At 43.5% G+C, this 15418-nt stretch overlaps 2 long non-coding RNA genes across 2 annotated transcripts; one reads left to right on the plus strand and one right to left on the minus strand.

Moving 5' to 3' along the window:
* The first annotated feature begins 1311 nt into the window (after positions 1-1311).
* On the plus strand, positions 1312-3432 carry LOC310833533. Its single transcript, XR_014558757.1, has 2 exons — positions 1312-1392; positions 2630-3432. It is a non-coding gene; the product is annotated as an uncharacterized lncRNA (long non-coding RNA).
* Positions 3433-9004: 5572 nt separating this feature from the next.
* LOC310833564 lies at positions 9005-10781 on the minus strand. The gene is made up of 2 exons (XR_014558797.1): positions 10742-10781; positions 9005-9628 (listed from the first exon to the last, which is right to left on the minus strand). It is a non-coding gene; the product is annotated as an uncharacterized lncRNA (long non-coding RNA).
* Between the last annotated feature and the right edge of the window lie 4637 nt (positions 10782-15418).

The following is a 15418-nucleotide window of genomic DNA, read 5'->3' on the forward strand; positions in this document are numbered from 1 at the left end:
AACAGGAATAATGAAGTTTAAATGAAGATTTAAAGACCAAACTGCCACATTTCCTCCTCCTCAAAGGGTACGTGAATCAAAATGCAGCCATCCCTTGAAATTCAAATTTCTCTGAGTCTTGCAGTGCATTTCTCCTGTTAAGAAATGTGTGGGTAGGAATGGATATAGTAATCTAGGAGAGAGAGAGAAAGACCATCATATTAATAAAAGGAATTTGCAGATTTGTGTTTATGGACAGAAATTCACCGATTAAGGTTCATGAGAACTTATTTTAAAGAGAAAGATGTGGAAATGAACATAAGATTAGAAAAATAGAGAAATAGAGGGCATTCCAACTGATATATCCTTCTACCCTTGAATCCATAGGACCCAATTCCTAGAGGTCTTCAGCCCCCCCAATAAAATATTTGAGGGGGCCCCAAAAGTTGATGTGCTTTGCCATTCAAATAGTGTCCATGCACCATGTCATGTGATTGATTATGCAGGGCAGGGCTTACCCCCCCCCCCCAATATTTTATTCAAGTTGGCATCCCTGCATGAATCATCAATCAGTTTATGTACCACAGGCTTGCTGTCATCACTCATCAGATGGACCGAGATTATCTCAAGCAACTCTGGCCTAGGAACCATTGTAAACCCCAAGGCTTCTGATTTTGTTTTGACAGCTGTGCTTCCTCTTGATTTTGAGGTCATGTGTGGGGCAGGTGGATGAGGTTGGGGGGGAAGGTCCCATGGGCTGAACTGGAACACATACTTAACCTAATTAGCCCCACAGTCATGTGGTTCCCTGTTCTTGAATAGCTGAGAAAAATTGTCACCATATGCCATCAACTTCCCATGCGTCACTTAGAAAAAGAATCTCCCCTCACATCAGAACTCACACTGAACTTCAGAGACCCCTCCTTTTGCTCTACCTCCACAAATTATGAAGGAAAAAAGAGGTAAGCCTTAAACAAGATTGGCCTGGGGTCATCATCCCAAGTGCTTTATTATGCTACGGAAGGTAGTAAAAAAATAAGGTCATAATCTTAAAAAAAAAAAAAAAATCCTTAGGCTCTGGATCTCAGGGACAAATGCATACAAATTCCATTCATCTCGACATAATTGTTCTTTAAGGCAGCCCTATAAATGCCCCCTTTGGACAGGATGGAGAATCATAGTGTTAGTTACTGCAAAATAGCTTTAATCACATACACTCAAAAATGAAGGGTAGGAACACAGTCCAGGATTACGCACCGCATGATGGTGTTGTGGAGACAATATTTGGAGACCTCGTCATTCTTGTGCGGTGCCTCATCACTTGGGAAAGGATGCACAGATCTCTATAAAAGATCCACAATCCAGGAGTTATTCACTCGTTGGATCTGATAACCGCAACAAACTCTACTACAGGTAAGCCCCATGCCAGTTTTGTTCATTTCTGCTGTGTCCTTATTTGAGGGGAAACAAAAGTTATTGAGGTAGTATTCTTGCAACTCTGCTTTTGCACAGCCTATTATCAGTGTCCTTCTTTATATTTTGATATCTTGATATTTTGCCCTTTGAGGAGATGTTGCTAGAGGGAAGCATAATTGTGCAGATTCCAATTCTAATCCAAGGCTTACATCAGGTTCCTCACTGGAGCAAGGTGGTTTGAGTACATTACATCAATCCTGGCCCAACTGTACTGACTACCAGTTAGTTTCTGGGTCCAGTTCAAAGTGCTGGCTTTAAACCTTTAAATGTCTCAGGACTGCAGCACCTCAGAGACCACCACAGGGCCGGATTTAGGTTTGATGAGGCCCTAAGCTACTGGAGGTAATGGGGCCCTTTATATGTCCAGCTGCCGCTGTTTTTTGTGTTGAATATATGCTAGATGGTAATCTATGGACCTAATAGGAATCTAAAGCCATTTGCACGTGTTGCCATGCAACCACTCCATGCAGAATATAGGCACCCTATATATAGAAAGGAGCAAACCAGTGATATTTTAGGAAGCAGGTTAGCAGGCGAGGCCCATGACTTACATCATAGGAGCCTACACAACACAAAACACTGTTGCTCTATGTAGGTTTTATTTTATTTGTTATTTTATCTTATATTTTGGAAATGTACATCCAGTTGTTTTTTCCTTTAATTTTTTTTTGGGGGGGGGCCAAGAGAGCGGGGCCCTAAGCAATAGCTTGTTTAACTTGTACGTAAATCTGGCACTGGACCACAGGCCCCAATTTGAACTGACTCAGACCCTGCAATCATAATCTGAAATCTGAGATAAATCAATAATTAATTTAAGATAAAAATGTGTATTGGAAACAAATGATAGAAAATTGAAATAAGGAATGGACGGGAGGTCCGGTCTATATTCCAAGGACCTCTTTTTGCTCTATTGATTGTCTTTATCACTGTTTGGTTTGCATTTTTGTGTGTTGTCTTTTTCTTTTATGGTGTATCAATAAAAATAAAAATAAAAAGAACCCAACCAAAAGTGTAATATCAAACAATGCACTTCTGGGATCACTGAGATGGCAGGGCAATATTTGAAAATCATGTCTCTGTTGGTCTTCCTAATGCAGAGTGTGTATCTAATGTGTTTCCAATATGCCTGAGGATGTTCTGTTTGCTTAATGGGGAATCCCTTGATTTCTTTCAGCTCTGCCTTCCTTCTCCGTTGCTGAGATGTCGTGCTGCTCCTGTTGTGGTTGCTCCCCCTGCTGCTGCCGTTATTGCCCTTGCTGCTGTTGCTGTCCTTGCTGCTGTTGCTGTCCCTGCTGCCCCTGTTGCTGCTGCCCCTGCTGTGGTTCTGGTAGTAGCGGCTCCAGCAGTGGCGGATCATCTTGCTGCTGCCCTAGGCAAGGAGGCTCCAGCAGTGGTGGTTGCTCTTGCTGCTGCCCTAGGCAAGGAGGCTCCAGCAGTGGCGGATCATCTTGCTGCTGCCCTAGGCAAGGAGGCTTCAGCAGTGGTGGTTCCTCTTGCTGCTGTCCCAGGCAAGGAGGCTTCAGCAGTGGTGGTTCCTCTTGCTGCTGTCCCAGGCAAGGTGGCTCCAGCAGTGGTGGTTGCTCTTGCTGCTGCCCTAGCCAAGGTGGCTCTAGCAGTGGCAGTTCCTCTTGTTGCTGCCCTAGGCAAGGAGGCTCCAGCAGTGGCAGTTCATCTTGCTGCTACCCTAGGCAAGGAGGCTGGTGCTGAAAAAGTTCAGTCTTGAGATCTGCTGTCTCATCAGTGCTGGCTGATGCCTCGAATTCACCAGTGTCTACGTGTTACATTTGCACCTGCCTCCTTGTTGAACCCTAAATTCTTCTCATCTTCTCTTTCCTTTGTTGTCCTTCAAGGAGGCATGCCACACGAGTTCTCTTTATCATAGGATCATCTCTCTTTCCTTTCTTCTCTTTGAATCGCTCCTCTGTGGATACAAAATCTAACTGAATTCACAGCAAGTAATAAAAATCCCAAAGCATCTATGTCATCTTCTTGCCTTCTTTCACCTCGATATGTGGGAAATTGCAGTGGCTCCATGAAATAATGCAGAGGGTTGCGACCAAGGGGTCTTCATTCTCTTTTGAGCAAAATCTTACGTGGTTACGTGGACAGCCTCAGAGGCAAAAGTGAGCAGAACAATGGATGCAAATGTTATCTATAGTCAGGAGGCTGGTTTCTACACATATCCACACAAACACTGATCTCAGGCAGGCAAGCAAGCTCCGATAATAATTAATGAGTCTCTGGCAGTTTTATGTATGTTTATTTACAATTTATATCCAGAGAGCAGCTCCGGGCCTACCGCCATTAGCTAAGACTTGGTCACTCTGATTATCCACCCCTGTCGCAACACGTAGGGCACCAAAGTCCAGTCCTTCCTCTTTTGTACTTCCATCACATCTTAACTCTTTCAGCTCTTCTGTTTCAAGGAGAAGGTGGGTGAACTACCCCCCTGGCTATCAAATGACAATTCCTCCTAACACTGTCTCCCTCCTCATTGCATAGCAGCCCCCTCAATGTCTTCTATCTCCTCCCCTCCCACCGCTAGATAAAAACATCAGTGGAGGCTCATGAGGTGGGCTGGTTATGGTTGGATTCCATTTGGAAAGAGAATGTTTTTATGGAGGAATTGTGGCCTGCCAACTAGAGGTAACAGATCTCAAGCATATCAGGAGTGCAGCCTACACTCGAGTAGGACCCTGGCAGAGACACATGCCCAACTGGCATGTTCTCTCCCGCCTGGTCAATCGTTCGGGAGCTTCAAAAGCTTTCTTCAGCCCAAACATCACAGTGACTGATGCCAACCGATACCGGCACACTTAGGGATCCGCAGAGTTTGCACGCCATGCGTGACAGACCTCAGCATTTTGGCTAATCTACTTTATTTACATATAAACACACACAGAGCACTGCAACATGGCTCCCTCTCTCTCTAGCATCAGACAGCAAAGAGAAAAAGAACAAAGGACAATAGTCCCACTTCACGGAACACAGTAACACAAACATCCTGTCTCCGACACTTCTCTGTGGAGTCAAAACATATACTGTCATGTGAAAGACAAACAATCCTATGACTGCAATCATAGATCAGGAATTCTAACAAAACATTGGTATGTTCAGTTGAAGGGCCCTAATCGGGGGAGGCCCGGCCATCCAACATGACACTTGGTGGTCATGAAGTCAGCATCCTCAGCATAGCCTGGCCTGGTTCTCCTCTACATGAACATTGGTTCCTCAGACATCAAGAGAGGAGAACCGGGCTATTCTGGGAGTGGCTGTGTGAGGTTGCCTGCCTCACGCCCTCTCAAAAATCCACACCTAGGGCCACAGTCCCCCTGGCACCCCCACCCCCACGCTACATGTCAGGGATGTTCCCATTCTGGCAGACTGAGAGGAATACGAAGAGGAGGGGAGAGAGCCCAAGAGGAGTAGAAACCTGATTCCTTCACACAGTGAAAGCGAGATAAGCCTATCTGACTCAGGAATGCAGCCTGTCAGTTCTGAAAGTAACACAGAGCTGAAAGAACAGGATGCAGGAGAAAAGAGGGGGTTCAACTCCAGAGGAGGAGGAGAGGCTAGCAGGGCCAGAATCTCTGAAAAGGCAGAGATTGAGTCCTTTAGCAGAACAGTGTAAAACTGGAAAGAGGTGGAGACTGGCTTGCTTCAGCTGGAAAAAGAATCTAGTCGAGTCAACTGACTCCGACGATGATGGATGAGTTAAGGAAGCTCTGACTGCTGAGCCCTGAACAGTCGTACCTTGTTTTGTGGCCAGGATCCATTCCAGAGCCACAGCCACTAGCCAAAATAGATGCAGGGCAAAGTGCCGTGTCTGAGCACACACACAGAGCAGTTTGTGCTTCTGTGCATACACAAAGCATGATTTAGTGCGTCTGCGCAGGTGCAAGCGGCAAACCCGGAAGTAACCCATTCTGGTACTTCCGGGTTTGCCACAGACGTTTGCCAGAATGGACGCTAGACAAGGCGGATGTTCGCGGAGGTATTATTGTAATTGCTGAATAAATCTGAAAGTAATAAAACTGCCAGAAGGTTGTGTCTTCTTTGGGAGAGACTTACCAAACCTAACACTACGCCTCTGATTCCATGCCCATAAATATGCACAGGGCTGACTAGCCACTGAATATTTCCCATCCCTGAGGGCCCTTCAGCCCTGAAGATTCAGTCAAATGATCTAGGGAACCAGTAGGTTGTATTTAACTCTGTTCTTCACAAAGTAAAGCCTTTGGAATTTAATGATCCAAAGCTAGTCATAGATCTACTCTGAGTCAAGCTAATATTGGATATAACCCAACAAGCCTATAAGCCTCAGCCCCTGGCCAATCTGAGTCATTCATCTCTTAGTCATAAACCTACGCCCAATGGGCACACTTATTTGTGGTATGACAAGGTTAAAGTTCATAAAGTCTTTCCAAACCATGTTACAAGGAAACCGGTGTATGAGGTATGGGATAAATACAAAAAATTATTGGAACACAAAATACCATAGTGGCTCTCTCTGCTTGAAGCAGTATTGGTTAAAAAAAAAAAGGAGTATGAGAAATGATTGGGCAACTTATAAAGAATTATTAAATTAAACAGATCAGGATTTAAAACTAAGGAGGTTTGGAGATATAAGGGAATTAGTAACAGATTGTTAAATTCGTTGTCAATTTTACAAATAGGAGTATTTTATTTTACCTTTTTAAGCAATGCAATTGATGTGGGAAAATGTGATGGGAGTAGCTCCAAGAAGCTCCTGATTTCAAGCTTTATAACTCTGCTACATGCATATATACAGACATACAACCTATTAGCCAACCGGTTTTATTTTCAACATCAACCACTTGCCCCCACCCTCAGTTGAGCCACACATTCCTCCTTCTTTCTGTCTTCCTGATCCTAGAGTTCTGAACCTGCAGAGAGCAGAGCAGGAATCCCCATCTGGCCTTAGGACGCTCAATATATATCATAAGTGTGAAAGAGCATACAAAGCTCCTTCACAGCACATTCACATTGTTTGTCCATTTAGCCCAGAATCATTTATGTCAGCTTGGAGCAGCTCTTCAAGAACTCAGGTCCTTTTTTTAAAAAAATGATATTTATTAGAAGTTTCAAAAATTACAGAAAAAAGAAAAGAAAAAAACAACAAAAAAATTAACAAAACATAAATAACAATATATCAAAACAGGAAAACAAAACAAAACCATAAAAACCAATACAACCATAACAATAAAAAACACACATCCAATATTCCATATCTTTATCTTTCATTTACTTGTTTCATTGACCTCCTCACACCTCCCTTTTTGTATTCTAGTTTAGTTATTTGTTTCAGCAAATTCTTTCCATCTTTCTCAATTTTTATTGAGTAATTTGTCTTAACAGTCTAACCTATTAATTAACTCAGCAAATCCTTTCCATCTTCACTATATTCTGTCATTCAATTTACCTTAATTTATATTAACCTTATCTTACCATAAAATACCTTAAAGCTTAAAACTTAATATTTATTTGTACATAATTCCTTATATCATTTCTACTAAAGCCAAATATTTTCATTCCAACATTTTTCCTAATGCTCATTAATTTTACACTAATTCCCAAAATATTTTTTTTTAAAAAATTTCTCCAATCTTCCTCCAACGTCTCTTCTTCCTGGTCTCGGGTTATGTCAGTCCTTACTGTCCATTCCATCTAGTCCATCAACCTGGTAATCTTATGTCCGAGGCTCTTAAGTCTTTTCCATGTCCCTTCTGCAGATCTTCTTCTTGTTTGTACCTGCACTTTACCTTGTCTTTTGTTGATCTCTTTCTTAATTTCTTTTCTTTCTCGTTGAGGAGTAGGTCTCGGGGATACTCCAACTCAAAAATATCTCCGTCTCTCCTCAGCAGATCAGCCCATTCCCCACAGTCCCATTCCCCACAGTCGGCAGTGTAGTCCAGAAAATATTTAAAAGCATGTTTGAAAGTCCCTCCAAAATTAAGGGCCCCCACATCTCCAGACTCCCCCCCTGGCCCACTCCAAATTCAGTCTTCAAGAACAGTGGCTTATGCTCCTGCAGGGCCTCGGGTCTCTCCATTTGTGTTACTTGAGGTTCAACAACAACCTCCTCCATTATCTTCTGCATTTGCACTTGCCCTGTCAAAACAGGTTCCTGTGTTGGCTCCTGAATGGTTTCTGTATAAATATTCACTGTTTGTCCAAAATTTTTGACTGCAAAAGTCATCAAATCCATCTTCTCATGCATCAGCTCCAACAAAGCGCTTGTCTTGCAAAAAGCAATCACCAAAACTTCTTCCAAACACATTTTTATTCAAGGTCAGAGTCTGGTCCCACGATCTTAATCTCCACAGCTGTGAAATCCCCAGATTGACTCCAGCAACAATTTAACAAGCTCCCTCTAGAGGAGACAATTTCTATTTGTATCCATCTTTTGAAAGCAGGTCCAGCAAAAGAGAATTACTTTCATTTTTCAAATTCTTTGTTTCTTTTAAATGCAAAAGGCAACATTGGAATCAATTTGTTTCGCTTCTTTAACTATCTGTCAAAAGGCGTTTCTTTCACAGTCAATGAACTTCCCCAAAAATCTCTGTCTCTGACACCCCGTTCCCAGGTTTGAGACGGTGGAAATTTATCTTTCTTTACTCTCTCTCCTGCAGGCTTGAACAATCAAAATTTCCCCTCTTTACTCCTGCTTCCAAGAGGGGTTTTGATGGTTAAAACTGGAGGAATTTTAAACCTTTATATACGACTTTTCTGACTTTAGCTTGCACAATTTTTGCTTCAGTCTATTTACAAACGCGGAAGGCGGACTTCCTGTTTAGAACCTTCCTGCTTCAGTGCCAAATTAAAATGTTTCTTAATCCAATTTTCCGTTCTACTCACGGGTACTGGTTTAGAGTCCAATTGTCCACAGGAAAAAGTCAGCCCTCTCCAGCAATGGTCCTGGATCCCTCAAGTTGAATATGCAATACATTGGAATTGGTATGGCCTGCATCCAAAGCATGCACTCCTTATGCACATTGAACTGTTGGAAGGTCTCTCCACCCTTAATTTTTACTACCAAAATCCTACCCAATAAAGAGAATTTCATCCTCCCCCATATATCCATACCTTGTCTAATCTTACTCCACACAACCACTTAATTGATCTGAATCAGATTAGCATTCTTATTTGTTATCCAAATACAGTAGTACCTTGGTTTAAGAACAGTCTAGTTTATGAACAACTTGGATTAAGAACTCTGCAAACCTGGAAGTAGGTGTTTTGGTTTGTGAACTTTGCCTTGGAAGCAGAACATGTTCCGCTCCCTGTTGAGTGTGTTCCATTTGTAAATTGAGTCCCCCGCTGCTATGGGAAAGCACGCCTTGGTTGAAGAGTGCTTTGGTTTAAGAACGGACTTCCAGAAACGATTAAGTTCATAAACCAAGGTATCACTGTACCTAAGTATTTCACTTTCTTCTCCACCTTAATACCTGATATTTTTTGCACCTGGGTTCGCAGCAGCACTCTTGGAGATTTGTATGCCTGCAACAAATTAAAACAAGACTGTGTATGATAGTTTACCATTTTATTCATTGTCATGCGGGCAAGTACATGCTACAACAATAGAGGAGTTAGGAAGGAGAAGAGAAGAGTCAGAAAAGTGAGCATCCCACTCATTGAGGTGGTCATGAGGACACCATTAGAAATACCTTGGGGAATTTCATTGTGAAGGGTAAAGAAAGAAGAGAGGAATCTACAACGTATGGGGAGGGGGAGGAAGGTACAGAGTTGAGATACTGAGCTCAGCAAGGAGTCAGCCATAGGTCGCTGAAACCAGTGCTATCATGCTGATAGTGTTGGTAATGGTGGTGGCTTTGGACCACAAGCCATAGACACCTGCTTGCCTTCAGAGCATCCACTGGGGTCCTTCAGCACCTGCATTGCTTGGGATAGCAGCATGTGGAACCGCAGCAGGAAGACCCACAGCACCCGGAACCACAGCAGGGGGGACAGCAGCAGGAGGACTGTCCTCCACAGCAGCCGCTGCAGCAAGACTGACCACAGCAGCAGGGAGAGCAGCCACAGCAGGGGGAGCAGCAGCAGCAGGGGGAACAGCAGGACGGCTTGCAGCAGCAGGGAGAGCAGCCACACTGGGAACAGCACGACATATTTGCAGTGGGGAAGGTAGACAGTGCTGAAAGGGAAGACGACATTGCCCTTGAACCAATCACACCATCCTCAGACACATTAAACTATCTACATGTCAGTGCCCTGCATTGTGGAGACTGGCAAAAATGGGATTTGCACTTAATGTTTCTATGCTCAGCAGTGTTCTTAGTGCACTTAGAGACCCTGTTGGCTGCCACCCTCCAAAGTTTAGATCTGAAGTCTCTTTGGCTTTACATCCACAAGGTTTTACTTGAAAAGAAATAATACGAGATAGACAGAATCTGGAATGCTGCTTTGTTATAAACCCTTGGATGTGGGTGTCTAAAGCACTGAGACTCTTGGGCTTGCTGATCAGAAGGTCGGTGGTTTGAATCTCTGTGATGGGGTGAGCTCCCATTACTCTGTCCCAGCTCCTGCCAACCTAGCAGTTTGAAAGCACGCCAGTCCAAGTAGATAAATAGGTACTGCTGCGATGGGAAGGTAAACGGCATTTCCATGCACTCTGGTTTCCATCACAGTGTTCTGTTGCACCAGAATTGGTTTAGTCATGCTGGCCACATGACCCGGAAAGCTGTCTGTGGACAAATGTTGGCTCCCTTGGCCTGAAAGCGAAATGAGTGCCACAACCCCATAGTCGCCTTTGATTGGACTTAACCATCCAGGTTAAGTCCATCCATTTCTTAAGGAAATCAGCCCTGAGTGCTCACTGGAAGGACAGATCCTGAAGCTGAGGCTCCAATATTTTGGCCACCTCATGAGAAGAGAAGATGCCCTGGAAAAGACCCTGATATTGGGAAAGATGGTTGGACAGTGTTCTTGAAGCTACCAGCATGAGTTTGACCAAACTGCGGGAGGCAGTGGAAGACAGGAGGGCCTGGTGTGCTCTGGTCCATGGGGTCACAAAAAGTCAGACACAACTAAACAACAACAACAACCATCCAGGGGTCCTTTACGTTTTTACCTTACCTAAACCCTGGGATAGTCTGCCCATAATGTGGCAAGAGGCCCAGAATCGTTCCCAAGCATAAAATCAATGGTGCGAGCTTGTGCCTTCACAAGATCAGAGTCGTTGGGAGACCTTAGCTCCCCTGTGGTCAAGAAAGCAACAACAATGAGCAAACTCTGCTCATTGACTTACCTTGTTCAGCAGGAGGAGTTGGTGTGTGTTTTGGATCCAGGTGATTGTGTGAAGAACTGCAGGGGGTGGGCCTTTTTATATATCTCTGTAGAACCTTCCCCCAGCAGTGAGGCATGACTCAAGAATGCTGACGTCTCCCTTAATCCTCAATGGTTGGCCTCTACCGCACCGTCATCCAGCGTGCATGCTTGACTGTGTGGACATCCTTCATTTTTAAATGTATGTGATTAAAGATATTCAACAGTAGTTAACCCTGTCATTCTCCCTCCTGTCCAAAGGAGTCATTTATAGGATTGCTTTGAAAAGGATTATGTTGAGAAGAACAAATGAATGGGCGTCAGATGAGCTTCTAACCTCCATCCAGAGCCTGAGGATTTTATTTCTAGAAAAAACTTTGACTCCCTACCAATTATTTCCAGTGGTCATAGGTTTCCCATAATAAATATAATATACACTAAACACACACCAATTTCAAGTCTGACTTTATAGAATCATAGAATCATAGAATCATAGAATTGTAGAGTTGGAAGGGACCCACTGTAATGACCGCTCTCCCATCAACCGGAGGGCACCCTTTGCGTGGCTGCGAGCAGCACCCCATTTCCTGAGACAACAGCAGAAGTTCCTGGTCCATGTCCCCAAGTTATAGCCCTTTGAGGTTCCCACCAAACTCAGTTCTAATGAACCTATATGTGGCGGGGGGAGGCGGAGCTCTTTGCGTAGTTAAAAGGAGTGGAGCCTACCTGAGAGCATTCAGTCGGCTGAGTCAGAGGGGAGTCCCTGGCCATATGCTGAAAGGTTGTCAGTGGTCTCCCCAATATTGCGATAAAATGGGGGCGGGCACTCTGTGTAACCAAACGTTTTCCAGAGCCGCCCACTTCCCAAACAGACCTGATTACCCTGATGTGCCCCAGATCCCCGACAGGGACTGGGAGGGATACACGCCCAATGCCTAAACCAAGGTCTTCCTACATCTGAAGGTTTAAATAAAGCTGTGGCCAATTTAATCCCATAACGCATTGACATGAACCATTCATTTCTTCCAGGTGGCTCTTGGGGTCAGGGGGCTCTGCCTGGGCATGCAATAAAAAGCTGTAACTATTTTGTGGCCAAATGTGCGTTTAACCAGTGAGATGTGCTTTGTGATATAGCAAATTGCTCAATAATTAATTTTTTGGTCAAAGTTTCCAACCTCTGGAAGGCCACAGTTTCCTCATCATCTGAGTAAACAGTACTTATGGAGGCAGTGGTACAGGAAAGTGACTTTAGATTCTGAATGGTCTTATGGAAGGACAGAGTTCTTTGTGTTAGGGGTGGGGAACCTGTGTCCCTTCATATATAGCTGAACTGCAGATACCATCAACCCCAGTCGGCAAGGCCAATGGTGAAGTTTGATGGGCGTCAGGAGTCGAATAATCTCTAGTGGGACACAGGTTCCCCATCTTTAGGGTAGACGGTACTGATGGATGCAATGGTGCAGAGAAGTAGTTTCAGACTCCTGACCCAATGGTCTTATGGGCCACTTAGATCAGAAGCAGGGAACAGTCAGCATGACCAATGGTGTCCAAAACTCTGGAGGGCAGCAGGCATCCCAGATCTAAGATCTAATTAGGTCAATGAGTGAATGAAGACATCTCCATTGCGAGCTCTTTTTCTCAAGTTACATTTGGCCCTCCCCTGGGCAATCAGGCACCACTTAAGAATGACAGGTGTTGAGTAGCTACTGAGGCAGATGTTCATCCTCTATGTTGTCTGTTGCTGTGTTCCTTGCCAGCACTCACATCATTTCATTAAAAGGGCGCGTGCTGTGGCATATGATTAAAGCCAACATCTGCTAATAGCAACCCTATGGTTCTCACCTTTGACCAGAAGTCATTTCAGTATACAAGGTGAACCTGCTGTCTGATCCTAGTGGAGCAGATTTGGTGTGTGTGGAAGCAGAGTTTCATTGCACAATTGCAATGACTTTGATGAATCCACCACATATGTTTTAGCTTAAGATGCATACAAAAATGCATCTTTTTGAGGAAAAGTGTGTTGAAAATAATGCAATTTGGGTGCGTGTGGTTTTAAACAACAACAAAAATCAGAACAATGCTGGAAGTTACTTACAGACACAAATGAAATCAACACAAATTAGAAACAGAATTATCTACACAACCCTGATTTGAACATACTAAAATATACATTGAAATGCCTATCATGAATGAAAACAGAAACTTAGATGATTTTCTTAAATAAATTTGAAATTAATGTAAAGGTATAATAACAATGTGTGTGTGCATGTGCACACCAACTGAAAAACATTTCTTTCTTTCTTTCTTTCTTTCTTTCTTTCTTTCTTTCTTTCTTTCTTTCTTTCAACTAATTAGAATGAATGTCACATGAATTCCATGTTAGAATGGAATGAAGGGACTTATGGTATGAATCAAACAGAAGTCACTGAGCTAAACCAATGGGAATGTATCCAACTAAGACCAAATCAGAGCAGACCTATTAAAATAATTGATCTAAGTGAGTCATGTCCATTCATTTCAGTGGATGTACCCTGAGTATGGCCAACATCGCATGCACGCCATACAGGCGGAAATTTGGTGATGGTAATGCTTTGGGAAGCTGTATCTGGTCCTTGAGTGACCATTCCCTGCTTCAAACCATTCTTGGGATCCATCGTCATAAGATCAGGGTTATTATTTTAAGGTCGCCAGTGCCACTGAAGCCTCACTGGTATCTTAGGTAGCCCACCTGACTTTGCTGGGTGCCAAATGTCTTCCTCAGTAAGCATACTTAGTACTATATGTCACATGGATTCTGTGATTTGATGGGAGGCCAACAGCAACATTAAACCAGTATGTCTCCAGTGGGATAAGCATACGATGAGACCTTCCGGCTCATGAATCAGGGTCTGTCGTCATCAGATCCCGGAAGACAGCTTAGTAAAATGTCCAGCATCCTTGATATTCTCCCATTTAAATTAATCCTCTGAGTGCCTCTTGGACGCGTGAGCAAATTGCAGTGTTATTAGACGAAACTAAGTTTAATAATAGACCACAAATAGACTTTGTTCATCACAAATACAGTGAGGACCAAGAAGGATCACGGACCGGATGTTGGCACATGGGATATAAATGCATTTTGATGGCCAGAGGAACTGGCATGCTTTGAAGCTGTCTCACTTCCTTCGGAAAGGGCTCCCAGAGCTGTATAAAAGGACTCCAGCTCCACAGCCCTGCATTCACTTGACTTGATTGTCCTTCCATTGACCACTCCCAGTAAGGTAAGAGAAGTTCTATTAATTCTTATGACTTGGGAAAAAAGAGGGTAGGAATAACCTTTGACAGAATGGAAGCTATTCCTTCATATTATGAGACAGTTGTGTAAGTGGGTGCTAAAGTTAATGACCAGCCTGTTCTCTGCTGGAGAAGTACAGTAGTAGAAGAAGAAGAGTTTGGATTTGATATCCCGCTTTATCACTACCCGAAGGAGTCTCAAAGTGGCTAACAATCTCCTTTCCCTTCCTCCTCTACAACAAACACTCTGTGGGGTGAGAAGTGTAACTAGCCCAAGGTCACCCAGCAGCTGCATGTGGAGGAGCGGGGAATCGAACCCGGTTCACCAGATTAAGAGTCTACCGCTCTTAACCACTACACCAAGCTGGCTCTTGCAACTCGCAGGTAGAGCCTCTGCTTTGTATGCAGAAGGTCCCAGGTTTAGTCTCTAGTACTGTATATTCAAGTGGGACTGGAAATAGTCCCCATTTATGAAACCCTGGAGAGTCACAGCCACTCAATGTAGGCAATACTGTGATCCAAGGGCCAATGGTCAGACTCAGTATAAGACACCTTCCAGTGTTCCTGTCCTCCATTGGTTATGAACTAATGACCTTCTGTAGGATGCAAACTCTTACTCAAAATTAGGTTTCTTTTTAAAATGATATTTAAAAAGTTTGTTGGTTTTGTTCATTGCTGACTGATTCCATAAGAATGGAATCAGTTGGGAGATTTCTCATTTCTCTTGCAGAAATCCATTCAGGGATTTCATTAATTTAATTGTATCTCAATTTGCTTTTTTCCTCAATTTAGATATACCAACCCTATATTTTAACTCTGTTCATGTTGGAAATTGTGAGCTTTGGGTCTGTTAATTGGTTTTTGATGCACCTGTGGCCAACTGATAAAGTGTGTTGTTCACGATACCACATTGATTGTGAATTGATAACCATTAATAGAACGTAAGATGGTTGATAGAAAGTGAGAAAACTCTTGAGTCTTTCGCATCATTACATCGCAGGGAGAATAACATCAGTGTGGGTGTTAAGAAGACTCTTATTCTGCTGAGATTTAGGGCTCACCCGCATTTGTAGGTACAGGTCTGGGTTTTAAAGCTCTCTCCCTGAGGGTGTTGGGGTTTCCTCCCTGGCACTTTCCATGTGAAAACCCACTCTTTGTGGCTGAATCAGAGCAAATGGCAATCTGCAGAAAACCCAAATTCTCATTTGTTCCAATGCAGCATTAAAATAGCGGGTTTTCCTGGGAAAGGTGGGAGGGGGCAAAACAAAGGCTTTTGGACACAGACAAGGAAAGCGTGGAATGGTACCTTGAAAGCACAGAGCAAAAATTAAGTGTGGGATGAGTCCTCCAACTTTACCCTCCCATTTTGAGAACTGTTCATTCCTAT

This window comes from Podarcis gaigeae (assembly GCF_964106915.1).
Source record: "Podarcis gaigeae genome assembly, chromosome: 16".
In the NCBI taxonomy this organism is placed as follows: Eukaryota; Metazoa; Chordata; class Lepidosauria; order Squamata; family Lacertidae; genus Podarcis; species Podarcis gaigeae.